Source organism: Petaurus breviceps, unplaced genomic scaffold (genome assembly GCF_028583685.1).
Source record: "Petaurus breviceps papuanus isolate PSGF00001 unplaced genomic scaffold, PetGlider_PUasm1.0 688, whole genome shotgun sequence".
NCBI lineage: Eukaryota > Metazoa > Chordata > Mammalia > Diprotodontia > Petauridae > Petaurus > Petaurus breviceps.
Window position 1 is genome coordinate 29,274,723 of NW_027186457.1, and position 16,754 is coordinate 29,291,476.

Sequence of the window (16,754 nt, forward strand, 5' to 3'; positions counted from 1 at the left end):
TATATATATATATATATATATATATATATATATAATTAATACTATTTTACATGTAATTGGGAAATAAGATATACAGGTACTGGGGCATAGAGTTCCATTATGCCCTACTGGAAAAGTTGAAAGGGGTATGGGAGAAAATATGGGAGAGAGCAGATTGGAGGAGGGGATATCCTGTGGGACTGCTGTTTTGGGGGTGGTGTGTAGGGGAAAAACAGGGAGAAAATTTGTAACTAAAAATCTGGCAGAAATGAATGATGTAAATCAGAAAAAAATATAAAAAAAGAATGAGACAATACCTACTTCAATGAGTTTATAATCTATCAAACAACAAGAAAATATTAAGCACTTACTGCATTCCAGTCCCTATGCTGAGTGCCAGGAAAGCTCCTCCCCTCAAGAAGCTTACATTCTGATAGGGCATGAACCATATATACTGATAAATAAATTTAAATCATTCCAGACAGGTTGATGGGGATGAATACTTGGAAGAGTTTGGAGAGAAACCTTACATAAGTGGTGATACCAGAGCTGAACTTAGAAGAAACTTGTGATTCCAAGAGCCAGAGGAAAAGAGAAAGAAATTATCTAAGCATGGAAAACAGCACACCCATATTGTGGAGAGTGTTAAGTCTGAAAGGAATTTACATCTTTTCCTAGAAACAATAGGGAGCTACAAGAGCTTCTTAGGAAGAGGAATGACTTGGTTTGACTTTTGCTTTAGGAAAATTGTTTTGCTGGTTGGATGGAGAAAGGAAAGAAATTAGAAGTGGAAAAACCATCAGAGAAGTTTTGAAACCATTTAAGTGAAGACAAAGTGACCAATATGGGATTGGCAAAATTGACCAAACCAGAAAATAACAAATGTTGGAGGGGCTGCAGGAAAACATTAATATGCTATTGGTGTGGCTGTGGACTGGTCCAGTCATTCTGGAAACCCAATTTAGAACTATGTCCACAAAACTATCAAGCTGTGCCATATCGTTTGACCCAAGCAATGCTGCTACTAGGTCTCTGCCCAAAATAGATAAAGGAAGAAGAAAAGTTCACATATGCACAAAAATATTGAAGGCAGCTCTTTTCCTTGTTGCAAAGAATTAAAGACTGATGGAATGCCCATCAATTGGGGAATAGGTAAACAAGTTATGGTACTTGCATGTGTTGGGATACTATTGTGCTATAAGAAGTGGTGAAGGTGATAGTTTCAGAAAAATCTTGAATGACTTGTATGAACTGATACAAAGTGAAGTGATGGTCTGCTGAACCAGAAGAACAATTTCTGTAAAAACAATAATGTAAAAACAAAGAATATTTGTAAAAACAAATGAAATTAGGAACTGTGATCAACACAATGGAATCAATCACAATTCCTGAGAATTCCTGATGAAACAAGCTATCTACTTCTGTATAAAGAGGTTATGGAGATGGAAATATGTTTTTTGGACATAGTTAATTTAGGAATTTTATTTGCTTGACAATGCTTATGTGTAACAAGGGTTTTTTTTGTTTGTTTTTGCTTTCTCAATGGGTCAGGGCAGGGGGCAGAATTTGGAACTGAAAACAAAATAAAATTGAATTTTTAAAAAGTGTTTGATGTGAGATGTGTTATGGATATGACATGAACAAAACTTGGCAACTGATTGAGGACAGGGAATGAAGGAAAGAGAATGACTCTGATGTTAGAAACCTTGGTGAGCAGTCGACTGCTGAACATTGAGATTTGGGAGTTAACATGGAAATAAATGATAGGCGAACCCATGAAAGGAGATGAGATCACTGAGAGAGACTATAGTACAAGAGAATAAGACCCAAGACAAACTCCAGGGTTAGATTCAAGTGAAAACTAAGCATAGCAAATGGATGGCAATGCCACAAAAGAGATTGAGAAGGAATAGTCAGAAAGGTAGACCAACCAGAGAAAAGCAGTGCCATGAAAGCTATGTCCAAGAGGAATGAGTGAACAATAGCGTCAGAAGCTAAAGAATTTAGAGCGGATATGGACTAAAAAGGGCCATGGGATTTGTCAATCCCAAATCCCCTCAAATCAAGTGGGATTTGTCAATAAGGAACAATAAAGCACCTAAGAAATGTGGGCTTGATGGAGAGTGTGAAGGCCCTCCAATACCATTGCTTGTAATTTATACTATAAGCAATGTAGAACCACCAAAGATTCTTGAGTAAGGAAGTACCAGGATCAGACCTGTGTTTGCAAACAATGGATAGGATCTTGAACTACCTTAGGAAAAAGATAGGTAGCTATTTAAAAATGAACTCCTGGCAAGAATTCTCCTGTGCTCCTATTTGAGATCATATAGCTCCAAACGACCAATAAGACTCATCCGTATACAGAGAGAGTATACTACATTCATAGCTGGGCTGGCCCCCAAAGATGGTCAGAAGCTCTAAACTTTTAACATGTCCAAGAGCTCTCTGTCAAGTTGAACTTGCCCAAAAGGTGTAGAAGACTTTTGTACTGAGGTCTCTGTGCTGGGCTGACCTCCTATTTTCATTGACATAGGAGGAGACTCTGGAAGCCTGAACAGCTCATCCTGATGTAGCATCCTCTGGGCCACTCCAAGGGAGGAGAAAACTGACTTTAGTGACTCTGCATTTGGCAGGCCAATTCTTCATGGTACATGATATTTTGCCAGCATGAGCCTCTGAGGAATAAAACTTGACATCAGGCACAAAGACTTGGGTCTTTCAGAGCCCACACCCAGGCCATCCATTAGCTAACATCTTATTTAATAGCCCTGCCCTTCCCTAATTTGAACCACTAATTTGGAACTGGGTCATATTGGCTGGGATGTAGACTTAGCTGGAATTTGCCTTTGAACAATCTGGGAAAAGGAGGGGGACTGAAAAAAAAGAACTCTGGAGTCAATGAAGGTCTTAGGGATGGGAATTTAGATGAGTTAAGAAAACAAATTGCTTTCCAACATTTTAAAAATACCTATTCAGCAGCACTGTCCATATTCATTAAAGGATTGACCCACACTTGGCCATATTTGTCTCTTCGTCCTAAAACCATGTATTTATATGCATAGAAGAAAACTACATTTCTTTTAAAAGATATGTTTATAAGAATCCATTCACTCACCCACATTATTCTTACTTCCAAATAGCCTGAGGTCCAATTATAGCTAACGTAAAAATAATAGCCAGCATTTATGAAATGCTTTAAGGTTTGCCAAGCCTTATGTATGTATCATTTCATTTGATCCTTATAGCAACACCGTGGCTTAGGTATAAATTTTATCCCCACTTTACAGATGGGCAAACTGAAGCTGAGAGTGTTCCATTAAATAATTTGCCTCAAGTCCTGCTAAATCAAAGCCCGATAGCTTATCCAACTCATCACCTTGCTGCCTCTAGTGTCATTTAATGATCTTGTCTAGACCAGTGGTTCTCAACTTTTTTGTTTGTGTCCTGAACCCCTTTGGCAATCTATTGAAGCCTCTGTACTTCTTCTCAGAACAAAATTTTTAAATGAATAAAATAAAATGCATGGTTTGACAAAAGAGAACTAATCATACTGAATTATAATTATCTTTTTTTTTAAGTTTGTGGAACCCTGCCCCCACTTAAGAACCTGGCCTGCAAACAGGAAGGGCAAGAAAGAGGAGCCCCATATTTGAGATTTAAAGCTAGAAAATATATCAGAAGCTATCTAGTACAACTCTCCCATTTTATAGATGAAGAAACTTAGGTTCCAAGAGGCTTGTCTTGCCTAAGATCATGTGCCTGACTAGTAGCAAAGCTGAGAATCCAGCCCTGGCATGCTGGTACAAAGCCTTTGCTTTGTTCTACTAGAAGGGTATGTTCCAAATAGTAAGTGGCAAGCAGTTTCAACCTAGACCATAGGATCATAGATTGAAAGCTGGAAGGGGTCACTGAGGGCAATGTCAATCAATCCCTTCATTTTACAGATAAAGAAACTGAAGCCCAAAGAGAATTCACTTGCCTGAGCTCAAATACAGGAAGTAAGTGGCAGACCCAGGATTTGAATCTTCATCCTGTAACTCCAAAAAGCCCAAGTATTTTCCAACGTGCCATACTTTGTTTATGCTATTCTCCCAACATTAAAAAAAAATCCTTTCCACTCAGCATAGAATAACATATTTATAGCCAGGAGACTTGAAAGATGAACTGGCCCAACCCCCTAGTTTTATAGATGGGGAAATTGAGGCCTGCAGAAATAAAGTGAGTTACTCCATAGGTACACAGATACCATTCAGGTACTAAAATGGAAACCAGAGCATGTAGTACCAAGGGGAATACTTTTTTTTCTAATGGAGTATCTATTTGGCTTTGTAAATTAAATGAGATGCTATTAAGGAGAATCTTTAGTGTGGTCAGGCCATATGCAGCTGAAGGTAAAGCATCTTCTAGAGGATGAAAACTGATCCATGTGGAGAAAGGTATGGCTTTCATAATAGTGAGAGAGGGTTGGGAGGGAGGCAGAAGATTTGATTTTGAATCCCAGTTCTAAAACCACATACATGACCTTGGACACATATTTCTGTGCCTCAGTCTCCCCATTTATAATATAAAGGTGAGCGGGTATACTCAGAACCTGCAAAGTCTACTTCTAAATCACATGAAATTCTGAATTGTTTAAAGGACTGTCCCATGATAAAAATGATCTGTAGTTGTTACCTATGCCTGGTGCCCTTGGGTACCTTTCTCTAGAGAAAGGGAACCAGAACTCAGCTGGAACAACTCAGGTAAGCAGTGCTAGATTAAATCTAACTCTATCTCTCAGCATCACGTGTGTCCTCATCTCTGAGGTCCACTGTGCACAGGGTATAGAAAATCACAAGCCCAAAACCAGGAGGAACCAAGACCCACTCCCAACACACAGCCAAATGATAAGAGAAAAGAAGAAATGGACCAGTCCCAAATGCTATCACTATGACCACACACTATGCTTCCCCAGTTTAAATGGCCTCTGTCCTCTGCCTCTGATTCTTCCAACCTGAGTTACCTTGGACAAATATATCGGCAACCACACTGGCATACCCAGGATGGCTGCTAGCACAGGTTCTTAGATCTGCTTATGAGAAAAGATAGCTGTTTAAGGGGTCAACAATCTTTTCTAATTACATTCACTAGTTCAGGGGAAAAGTCAGCACCCTGAATTTCAGAGAAAATACAAGCAGAGAAATAAAGACCAACAGAGAGGGCTTCTAACTGTCTGAGAAATTAGCACAGATCAACAGACAGAGCCAACTGTCTGACCAAGGAAATATATACATAGTTATCAGAGAGAAGCACCAATATCAGGGTTTTCAAAGCTAGTGGTCTCCTTAACAACTACGCAGAGTCTCATCTGGTCAAATTACAAGAACGTTGTTCCAATGAGTGAGTCCCAAAGCAAAATGCTAACCTTAGAGTATATATACCCTTCTTAAGGGTCAGAGGGCATCACAACCCTGTGACCCACTGCCTAATTACAAAGTAACAAAAGGTGTGGGCCTTCCTGAAAAACAAGCCTCCCCAATCAAGCTTCCCTTAATGGGCTCCATGTGAGTCCTATTCATGGGTGGGAAGATCTTATATCCCATTAACATTACAATACAACAATTCACTTCAAACTAGGTCTCAGTTTCCACATTTGTAAAATGAAAGGATACTATAACATAGTCTCTAATTTTCCTTCCAGTGCTAGATCAATTAACTTATGATCTACTAATGAAAAATATTTATTTTGGTACTTGATAAGGGTTCTGTCTCTTAATTAAGGCCAAACTCCATGGTCTAGCATTCATGGGGGGATAGGTCTATGGACAGACTGGTAGATTTGGAGTCAGTGGGAGCCTCTCCTAGTTAAACTTGAGGAGGTCATCTACAATCAGTGAGTCTACTTCCCTTCCTCTCTTCTCTTCTTAACTCTCCATGATTAGCTTCCCAACTCATTATTCAACTGAAAATATTTTCTCAAAAGTTACCAAATCAAGTGGCTTTCTCCCAATTCTCATCCTTCTTGATTTCTCTGTAACTTTTAACACTGTCAGTCCCTATCTTATCCTGGATACTCTCTAAGCTTTTGTGACATCCTTTCTTCGTTCTCCTCCTACCAGTCTGACTATAAAAGGGAGAAGAGATGTAGAAAATTAGCTAGCAGAGATGAATGTGTAATCCCCTTTTTGAGAATGAGGGAGACACAGACCTGTTTGCAGGCAAAAAGAAAGCAGTCTGTAGACAGGGGAATATGGAAGATTGGTGAATGGGGGAAAAAGAGAAGACAGGATAGAATGAAATCAGTTCTGCATATCGAAGGCTTCACCTTTCAAAGAAAAGAGCCATTTCTTGGGAGACAACTGTGGAAGTGATGGAAGATATCTTAATTATGAAAGATGTGGAAGAAGGGAGAAAAGGGAATTCTTGGTGAACGGCCTCCAATTTTTTAGTGAAATATGTAGTAAGGTTCTCAGTTGAAAGGAAGACAAGAGGGATGGGAGACTTGAGGAAGAATAAAAAGGTTTCAAACTCTAGATCTCTCTTCCTATGATCTCCCAGCTCTCATGGTACCCTCTGGCCACCCCCCCCACCCTTTCTCATCACCAAGTACATGGGCTGTTTTCTTCATACCACCACAGCCCTAGCTGCCAGTCCCTCCCAGAAGACATCCTTTAATACCTTCAAAGGAATGAGGACACAGTCAGCTATTCTCTGTGGTAGGGGGACCATCAAAGAGCACCTTCCTCCATGCTGTGCCAAGCACTGCCTCCTCTCCCTTCTACCTGTCATCCCCAGATCACCATCTCCCTAGTACCATGAGAGCAGAACTCCATTCCTTCCACATGAAGCTCAGATTTGCTTCTCCCAGGGGTTTGCTATACACCATCTAAGGGTAAATAAACTGGGGAGAAGATATCTCCATTGAAGTTCATATTCCTGGTGTTGTATCACCTACATGGGGATCAATAATCACTGTAGCTAAGTGAAAACTCCCTTCCTAAGAAGGAAGGGGTGGAGTCCAAGAAAGAATCTAAATGAAAACCAGTGGTCTGGCCTGGTGAGGAACCAGAATTTATCACAAAAGCCATTGTCCAAGGGGTTGAGACAGAAACAAGAAGCTAAGGGCTAAAATACAGGTTTCACACCAGGAATGTCATCAGCATGGAAGACAATAAGTATGCAGTCCAGGGTGTGAGTAAATTATGAGGTCAAGACCCACAGTTGGAGAGACACTGCAGGAGTCACAAGTAGAAAAAGTTTAGGCGCTGGTCTGATGCATTCTTTTACTTTAAAGAGCCACACTCTAATCACAATGGTTTACGGACTTAACTTCCACAATTTTCTGGCAGTATCAGTTCTTGCGTGCCTCAGCATATGTGCCAGGCCCCCTCCTAGCCCCCTATGTGTGACACTTTGAAAATAGGCATCATCCATTTCCCTGAAATGCCTCACTGGTCCCTTGACTTGATAGAACAGTATTATAAGTCCCTGCCAACTCTGGGTTATCGTACACTGGCTCAATTCAACTCAAAAGACTTTTATCAAACACCTACTTATGTGTCAGGCTCTGTACCAAGTGCAAGAGATAAAGAAGTAAAAGACGGTCTGTCCTCTAGGAGCTTATAGTCTAGTAAGGAAGACAACATGCTAGCAAATACATGTAAAGCAAGCTCAATATAGGAGAAATAGGAAATAATTAAGAGAGGGAAGACATTGGAATTAAGAGGGTTTGGGGAAGGCTTCCTGTAGCAGTTGGTATTTTAGCTGAGACTTAAAAGGAGTCAGGGAGGTCAGTAGTTGGCATGGAAGAGAGAGAGAGCATTCCAGGACTGGAGGACAGCCACAGAAAATGCCCAGAGAAGAGAGGCGGAGTGTTTTGTTCATGGAACAGCCAGTCATGGAAACAAGGAGTACATTTTGAGGAGTTAGGTGTGAAAAGACTGAAGAGGCAGGAGCTATGAAAGTTCCCTTCTGAACCCACATTTCTGACAAGTCATTATGTAGTGGGTCAGTGCCATCAACTCTAAGTTCTCCTGTATAATGATGTTCTCCTTTCCCCTAGTGCTAGTAATGGTAGATGGGTAGTTCAAGGGGAGCCTATCATGACAAAAAATTTTGGAACAGAAAGTAGGCTTATGATGGGGAAGGTCTTTCTGGCTAGTAGTGTATGGGACATACAACTTGAGTGTTAGATAAAAGACTTTATTTACCAGTTTCTGAAAGGATCTGCTGGTATGTAGGTTATGGAAAGAAAGTTGGTCCTGTTCCATATGCCAAAAGGCTTCCATGAAGTACACAAATTTGGCTATTCATAGAGTATTAACATCAGCCCAGGGGGTCTCCAACTCATTTAGGTGGTCATAGTCTGTCGGAACTTTGGCATTGCAAGGAAAAACTGTGGTAAGAAGCCATAGTTTGCATAAGAGTGTTCTATCAGCCCATTGAACTACGGACTAATTCATATACTACAGAAACATGAAGCTTTATAGAGAGAGACACAAAACATGAAGTTGAAAAAAAAACTTTACTAAAGGCTCTAATAAGAACTGATTTATGAGGAAAGACCACATCATACCAGAAAACATCCTCTGGGGAAAAGTGGGTCACTTTAGAAACAGTGGGAAAAGCAAGTCATTTTGATCAAGTTCTTCACTAAAACTGACATGGCACTGAATCCTAGGAATAGAATCAGAGAGGTGAGGACACACAACATTCACTGCCACCCAGGGAAATAAGAGAGTCAGCAGGGGCTTCAGCAAACAGGCTGGTCATTCGAGCTGTCCCATTCATACTTCACAAGATTGCACAGAGCAGTCACTACAGATTTAAAAAATCCCGGACAAGCTTGAGTTGGGTCTTAGCCATGGTCTGCTGCCAAGTTGCCAGGACTGATGGCAGCATTTTGTTGCCATCAGATGGAACACTACTGGCCAACTGAACCTTGTGTGGTTAGAGCACTGGGCTTGGAACATCACTCAAGTCCTGAATTCAAATCTAACCTCAAATATTTACTAACTTTATAACCCTGGGCAAGTTATTAAACTCTGTTTGCCTCAGTTTCTTTAACTGTAAAAATAGATATAACAGCACTCACCTCCCAAGCTTGTCATGAGGATAAAATGTGATATTTGTAAAGAAGCATTTAGCACAGTACCTGGCACATAGTAGACACAAAAATGTTTCCCTTCCCTTGTGTAAGCACAGCAAAGGTGTAGAAATCCACTAGAGACTGATGCTCCCTTGGGTGTGGCCACCCTGTCCATTTAGGAGACATGTATTTGGAGCTAAACATCAATCAATCCATCAGCAATGGGCCAGGCATTGTACTGAGTACTGGGGCTACAAAGAAAGGCAAAAACATGGTTGTAGCTTTCAAGGAGCTCACATTCTAATTGGGGAGACAATATGTAAACAACAAGATAGATAAAAAAATACAGAGTAGATGAATGGTAACCTTAGAGAAGAAGGTCTTAACAACTGTGGGGGAGGGAGATAACTGGGAAAATCCTGTAGGAGGTAAAATTTGAACTGAGGCTCAAATGAAGTCAGGAATCCTAAAATACTGTAAGCTGTTTCTCTGGATCTGCACATAACAAGATAGGAGATGAAGTGGCCCATTCTTTGGATAATTAAATAGAAGATGGAAGATTAAAGAGTAAGATAGGGTTAGACTAACAGTTCAGAAAATGGAGGAGTAAGTAGATTGTAGGACAGCAGTATAGAAAATGGACCCCAGGGACGGCTAGGTGGCACAGTGAATAGAGCACCAGCCCTGGAGTCAGGAGGACCTGAGTTCAAATCTGACCTCAGACACTTGACACACTTACTAGCCATGTGACCTTGGCAAGTCACAACCCCAATTGCCCTCCAAAAAAAAAAGAAAAAGAAAAAAAAAGAAAATGGACCCCTGGAGATCCATGCTATCTGCAAGATCTTCAAACTCTAATCCAATCAAGTCTTCCAAATCTAATCCTCCATTGTTTATCACACTGTCCGGTTTTGACATAGGCCAGAATGTATCTACCAGACTTATGTAAGGGTCTAGAAGGGTCTACTAGTATGTAGGTTATGCAAGGATAGCTGGTCCTTGTCTCTATGTCGGAAGACTTCCCTGGAGGTACACAAGTTTGCTATAAATACCCATTCCTTACCTTGCCAAAACCAAACCAGATTGCCCCTGAACATCCATTATGGTGACTATGACCACTCCCACCAATGAGTCATCAGGTTGGCTACTGGTTCCTTGATTGTAGTGACAGAATCAGACATGGAGCTAGAGCATCTGATAGCCATATAAGAAGTGGATTAAATGGTGATGGGCAAGAGTAGAAATGAATGTCAGAAGAAAAGGAGATCTATTTCAGCAACAATTCAAGGCAGCCCCCTCTTCAGCCCCCCTGGGATTATCTCCATGAGGGGATTAGGAGCTGCTTGGAGATCTGATTGTGGCCAAGTGATCATTTCCCATCTTCCCCTGTGTGCATGGAAATGTGTTTAGACCCATCACCAGTTAGCTTTGCTCTGATTCTGAAGCACAGAACTCTAATACTTGCCCCATATATCATGAAACAGACCTGTTACATTGGAAAGGACATGACCTCAGAGGCAAAGGACCTGGTTTTGAATAGCAAGTCTGATGATTAATGCCTGTGTGACTTTGGGAAATGAATGAATAAATGAAAAAACATTCGGTAAGCAATATCTATCTATACATGTATGCATATATGTGTGTATATACATATATGTGTGGGAATATATATCTAGGAATACATATGTGTGTAGGCCAGCTATGAATTTACTTGGCCCAAATTCCATCTGTAAAATGAGAGGGTTAGACTAGACAGATAGATAAAGCATTTACTGTTCTCTACCTATGTGCCAGGAACTGACGAGATGGCCTCTGGGGTCCCTTCCAGCTATAATCTATGATCCTATGATCCTGTCTAAAGCCACAAACAATCCCTTCCAGGCTTCAAGGAGGAACTGGGATTTTATAGGTAGTGAAAGGGGGAGGGGGAGAAAGACAGGCAGAAAATGACGGAGAAGGGCAAGAAGAGATCAGAAAAACTAATAAAGCAGTCTCACCCAAACAAAGGTATATATAGTAGGGCAAAGGGAGACTAGGGAGACCAGTTCAGAATGTTCAACTACCTAATGTGAACCTTATCTTATTGGCAATGAGCAATTGTTCAAAAACACCAGCTACCAAAGGGAAGGGACAGCTGTCCCAGGGATAGAATAAAGAATGATTAGCTAAGATATGCAAAGTAATTTCGGCTTCATGGAGAAAGGTCCTAGCATGATTACATAAATAACCATGCCATGTTCCCTACTCAAATCCCCTCCACCACCACCACCACCACCACCACCATATTTTCCATTTATTTTCACTTAAAAATCAGGGGGAGTGCAGGAGGAGAAGAATCGTATGAGCATAAGTACAATTCCTGGTTGGATGCCACCATCAGCAACCTTCATTAATCTTTGAGATTCTCACCTAAATTTGCTAACAAAGTTAATTAAAGGGAAAGTTAATTAGAATCTAGGTCTCCTAAAATTTCTCCCTTTCTTCAGTAATTCCTCATGTTCCTGAAAAGTGATGCCTAGAGGAAAAGATTTACAGGGAAGCTTTGTGACTGTGTGACCACGAATGTGTTTTTAAAGGAATGCCAGGAAGAAAGATGTGATTTGGAGGTGAGGGAAAGTAGCAGCTTCTTTTGTTCTGGATTTCAGCTTGGCTGACCAATTGACCTTTTTTTCTAAGAAAAGAAAGGCAAGGCAGCTGTTTGAGCCTCACCTCTCCATTGGCATCTCTTCCGGGGGTCAGAGGTGCATTCAACATCTCTGAGTTCTTGTCCTAAAAGAATTACAAGGAAGATTGAAAGGAGGGAGGGAGGAGGGTTGGATAAGAGGTACTTGGGCAGGGGGAAGGAACTGAATATTGGCTTCATCAATTCTCCCCTCTTGGTAGCAAGTTCTTTGCGCCTGCACAAGTTTAATTCTTTACTCACCCTAGCAAGGACAAAACACATTCTCCTTAAAGAAATCTTTGCTAAGCAGCACACTTGCTATTTCAAAACCCACGCCCTCAAAAAAAATAAACAGCAAGATATTAAATGTGGGCAACATTTTCTTGATTTTTCTTCACAAAAATATGTGCATGTGGAAAATATAGCTCAAATGGGGGAACAAACTAAGATTTTGTTCCCTAGCAATGGCAGTCAACATTATAAATTAAGTAGAATGGATTTGCTCATGGGACATCCTGATGAAAGGTCCACATCAGTCAATCATTTTCTCCACAACTCACTTTCTCCTCTATCTATCTACTAATGTATCTGTGATGCCTGAAATGAACCCTCCTGCCTTGTAACCCTTGGGAATTTTTTTTAATTGTACATTAACCTGAATGTTAAATATAATGATGATAATAATAATAGACTTTTAAATTTATTCGTTACTTTTGTTAATAGACAGGCAATGTGGCAGATAATAGAGAGCAGGCCTTAGAGTCAGGAAGACCTAGCTTGGTGCATAGAGCACAGGACGCAGAGTCAGGAAGATTTAGAATCCAAATCTGCCTCGGATACTTACTAGCTGTGTGAGTCAATTAACCTCATTGTATCTCTGTTTCTTTATCTGTAAACTGTGGGAGTTATACTTGGTGGCCTCTGATATCCCTTCTAGCTCTAAATCCCAGGATTATTTGTAATATGCAAATCAAAAAAAGAAACCTTACAGAGCTAAATAAATTCAATTTCACATCCCAAGTTGGTGAGAAATTCCAGGGAAGATTGGAAAAGAGGCTGCCAGTGGAAGGCTTAACAGCTGAGTCTCAGGCATGAGAAGTAGAGAGTGTCAGGAGGGGGCTTTGTCTCAGGTCCTCATAAGGGATAGGTGTGGGGGGGAAATCTGATAAGCAGATACTGATGTGATAGGCTTGGGCAGATTCTCAAATTGAAGCCATTTCTTGGGGAATGAGAAGAGCTCAAATTGCGAGAAGAAACATCAGTTCCAATTCACCAAAGCTGATAGACTCAGTCTGAAGAGAGAAGTCAAGGTCAATAGGTTGGAAAACAAATACAAAGCAGGAGGGAGCAGGGGGGGGGGGGCCAAGATGCTAAATCACAATCTACCAGAGGCAGTTGACACGGACAACAATGCCACAAAGACAGCTCATCTCATAGGACATAATAGAAACCTGGAAATGGCCTTCAAGAGATCCTCAGGCAGTGTTGGAAGGCTTGGGGAAGAAGACCAATTGGTGGAGCCATAAATGGGTTGAATTCTAGAAAACCATTGGGAATTATGTGAAAAAAAGTGACTTAACTCTTTGCATCTTTGGCCCCAAATATGCCACTATTGGATATATACCCAAGGAGATCAAAGACAGAAAAAAAGTCAAATAGATGCCAAAATATTCATGGAAGCCTGTTTAGTACCAACAAAGAACTAAAAACAAAATGGAGGCCCAACAACTGGAGAATGTGCTGGAACAATAGGAAATAGTGAACATGAAAACTTCAGGAAATATGGGGCAAACGGATACGCAGCAAAGTAAGCAGAACCAGAATGGAGAAAATCACACACACACACACACACACACACACACTCCCACACACACACACACACACTCCCACACACACACACACACACACTCCCACACGTGACTACAGTGGTACTAAAAAATGAAAGGAATGTGAATTTGGTGTAATGGCCAATCTTGGCGACAAGGAGAAGAGGAAATGGTACTCTGTTGTTGGAGAGGTGGGGGTTATGAATGTGGAATGTAATGATTAGTCTTCTTTCTTTTGAAGGAAGGCTCCCTTTGGAAGGAAGTCAGGAGTGAGACTGTAGCATGCTGCATATCTGGTAATGACTGTGATGTCAAAACGAAAAGCATCCACTTCATTCATTCATTCATCCATTCATCCATTCATTCAGCATGCATTTATTAAACACCATGTGCCAGACTCAGCACTGATATACTGATGTACAAAAACTAAAATAATACTGAACTTGTACTCAATGTGGGGGGAGGGAGGGGAGAGGAGAAAGGGAAAGAACATGTGCAGAGAAAAGTCAATAAAGAATATATATGAAATAAGTAGAAAGTTATTTCAAGGGGAAGGTACAAGCACCTGTGGGAGAGGAGAATCAGAGTAAGCTTTCTATAGGAGGTAGTAATTAAAATTAAAATTTAACTTTTAAATGGGGGGAAAAGTCTTAGCTAGACATGGTGGGGAACCTGTGGCCTCCAGGACATATGTGGTCCTCTAGGTCCTCAAGTGGGGTCCTTTAACTGAACCCAAATTTCACAGAATAAATCCCCTTAATAAAAGGATTTGTTCTGCAAAGTTTGGATTCAGTCAAAGGGCCCCACTTGAGGATTTAGAGGGCCACATGTGGCCTAGAGGCCACAGGTTCTCTACCCCTGAGCTAGACTGACCTTTTGTGTAGGATGAAAAAAACAAGACTTAGGATAAATGACTTGGTCAAGATTATACAAGTCATATGGTACAGTGGAATCTGAATCCAAGCCCCACCCCATCCCTAGACTCCAGGGTTGCACAGTGGAGAGTTAGACTTTCCCACTGAACTTGGAGTCATGGGAGCTATTGAATCCTGGATGTGACACTACCTCTGTGACCTTTGACAAGTGACTTAATATCTCAGTACCCCATGTGTAAAATTCAAGGATTGATATAGATCACATACAAAGCCCCTCCCAGCTCTAAATCTATGATTCAAATCCATGGCTTTTTATGTAATAGCCTGCTTCCTTCTGTGGAAGGACCCAGAAACTCTTCCAGTCCATGCCTTCTACTCCTTAAATGGACTAGATAGGGCTAGTCTCCAACACCTAGCCAGACTCTGCTATGTTTGGAACGGAGTCATGTCTTTTGGAAAGAAACCATTCACTCAAAGGAACCTCAAAGATCTTTGGCTAGTGCAACATGGTTAGCTCCTGACTAGAGCTGATCCTCGGGAAATTGAACCCAGAAAGCCATCTGGGCCAGGGGTCTTCCTGCAGAGGGGATGCATCCATCAAGGTCACCAAGCAGGCTAAAAACTGCATGAGCCAAGGCTACAGGCTGCCAAGAGCACTGTCTCCAATTAGACCTATTGGTGAAAGGTGAAGTAAGAGAAAAAATGAAGGGGCCGTAGTCGGGGTGGGAGGAGACGGACAGAGAATCCCAGCTGGAACACTGTGGATGATTAAATAGTAAAAGTCCTCATTCATCGCAGATTATATGGAAAGAACGAAAAATATACCAGAAAAAGGAAAGCATCTTTAGGTTGTTACTTTTCTTAGGTTGCATTTGGTCAAGCATGTACCCTTCTCCTGGCTTTCTAAACAAAGGTCAGGGCCTCCATCAGCCCTGATATCTCATTGAACAGCTTAAAACCTCTTCTAAACTGAATAGCTTTCACCAATCAATATTTCAGGCTAAATGAATCCATAACATGTGGATTAAATTTCCTTTAAAATGCACATGTTTAAAATTTGAGGGATAAAAGGTTTTGCAGCAAAACTGATCTGGGCTCTTATCAAATATGAACCATCTGAAAAAATAGTTGAAGATGTTAATCATATCTTCTTATCTTTGGTCCAAAACATCTTGAGAAATATTTAAACCAGAATAATGAAATGTTTTGTAATGTCTTTCTATCAGCAACCAGGCTTTGGTTCCAGCTTCTTCTGAGTGTGAATGTTCTGACTATTTAAGAGCTGATTAATAAGTCAGACACAGAAGATGGAAGGTACTGGCAAACTGACTATTTCGATGTTTTTAAGATGTTACATTTCCTTTTCATCTTAAGACATGATCCTGTATATCAGAAGCTTACCTAACTCTCATAGAAAAGTCCTTCACTGGCACCGTCCTAGCCCCTCTGGGAAGGCTTCTCTGATTGCTCTAGGCCTCATTGAAGGCTTGCTTCACTGACTTCAGAGAAAACAAAGTGCACACCACACAATTTAGCAAGAAGCTTTCTGTACCTTTATCTTGTTCCCCATCTATTTAATGTGTGTTAGTCTTGAAGACAAGGGGATAGGATAGGACAAGATAGGACAGGACAAGGAAAAGGAGGGGAGGGGGCTTTGCTCCATTTAGAAACAATCATACCTGAACTGAAAGGTCTATTTCCATTCCTCATAACTTACCTTTGGGTATATCCCATAATTATTACTAATTATTCTTACAGTTCTGTTAGTACAAAATCCATGAACACAGCTCATATGTGACTTTGAATTAAGAGATTGGTCAGGAGGTTTCCTGATTCAAGTGGTGAATTTCAGTTTGGGATTTCAGATGCATCTTCTGTGGATAATGTTGATTTGTCCCTAATTCTCTAGTTAAAGACTCACAGTCCCTAAAAACCAAATCAGGGTTCCTTTGGGTGTTTTGTGCTATTTCTCTAGCTCTGGATAATTCTTTAGGGACCTGAGAATACTCCACTAAGTCAATAAATGCCCTCTTTCTGAATTTTTTCCCAGTGCTTTATATTCCATAAAAACAATGTCTAAGGAGTCCAGCTCTTAGATGTTCATGAAATGCTTTGTTGAGTCACAGGCATCCCATGGCTAAATGGTTCTAGAGCTTACTGTCTTCCCTAATACAAATTGTGACATTGAACAAAGTTCCTTTAAGTTCATCTGTGTCTTTGATTCTCTAAGGATCTGTTCCAAACCCTCTCTTCCCCAACATATTGAAATAATAGGCAAAAATGAAATAACTAATAGAAAAAAGGGGAGGGAGGGGAGGGGAGGGAAGGGGAGGGGAGGGGGA